Source organism: Suricata suricatta, chromosome 5 (assembly GCF_006229205.1).
Source record: "Suricata suricatta isolate VVHF042 chromosome 5, meerkat_22Aug2017_6uvM2_HiC, whole genome shotgun sequence".
NCBI classification, from domain to species: domain Eukaryota; kingdom Metazoa; phylum Chordata; class Mammalia; order Carnivora; family Herpestidae; genus Suricata; species Suricata suricatta.
In genome coordinates this window covers 7,784,347-7,785,353 of record NC_043704.1, presented here as the reverse complement: position 1 = coordinate 7,785,353, position 1,007 = coordinate 7,784,347, and the positions used below count along the sequence as shown (strand labels likewise).

General features: G+C 49.7%; 1 protein-coding gene across 1 annotated transcript in view; it reads left to right on the top strand.

The window, feature by feature from the left end:
• The window catches only part of ETS2 (ETS proto-oncogene 2, transcription factor), a 35,462-nt gene that overhangs the window by 16,847 nt on the left and 17,608 nt on the right, over positions 1-1,007 (top strand). The gene's annotated exons all lie outside the window — the stretch shown is intronic.

Genomic DNA, 1,007 nt, shown 5'->3' with positions numbered 1-1,007 from the left:
CCTCCAAATACACACACATTGGGGTTAGATTTCAACACATGCATTTGGAAGGCACACAAACATGCAGACCATAGCAATGATCATCACAAAAAGCTCTCAATAAATCTCTGTTATTTTTTCTCCTCACTCCCTTGCCCTCTTCTTGGCTGGATCTTGAGGCTTTCAGTGTAGCTGGTGAGGGTATGGGGGGCAAAGCCGGCAATGCACATGAAAGCCACACTAAGCTGTTTAGGTTTTCACAGCACAGACGCGCTGCAGGGGAATAGCTTAATCAGAGCAGTACATCAGGAAGCATATCCATCTGCTCAGTGTAGTATTGACTGAGAGGAAGATACCGGAAGGAGAACATCTGATTGGACCCTGTTGTACTGTCCCTCTGAGATTCGTGAAGGCAGAAAGAAGAGATTGAGTGCTAGAGAAATTGGAGAGCCAGAATCCACGGGCCCTGATTCCAGGTTGATTTGGGTTGGGCAAGAGATGGAAGAGCCTGGGGATTGCCCCTGGTCCACCGGACATCCCCCGGGAGGAGGGGCACATTTCAGGGACGGATGCCTTGGAGACTTCTGCTTATCCTGCACCAACTCATCTAGCTGAAGACTATACTTCCCAGCCTCCCTTGCAGCCAGATGAAGCCATGTGACTAAATCCAGACCATTAAGAATGAGCAGGACCACCAAGTGCAATTCTTAACGGGAGGTCTCTTCCTTTCTTTCCCCAGAAAGAACTGGGAGGCAATCATGAGCCTCCTTCAGCCAGGGCACAAAGGGCTGGGAGGAGCCTCTGTCCCCAGGTCACTGAGCCACCAAAGCAGCCCCAGACCACCTCCCCCAGGTGTTATACCAGAGAACGAGAAAATTCTCTATCACTGAAGCCCCTGTGTTTTTGGAGTCTTGTTACCAACATATACGTTCAAGCGTCGTTCTACATGTGGGAAGATCTGTTTGCTTTTGTTGTATTTTAAGTGACAGGAGGTTGAGGGACAGTATCTCTGCACCAAGGGCTCCCAG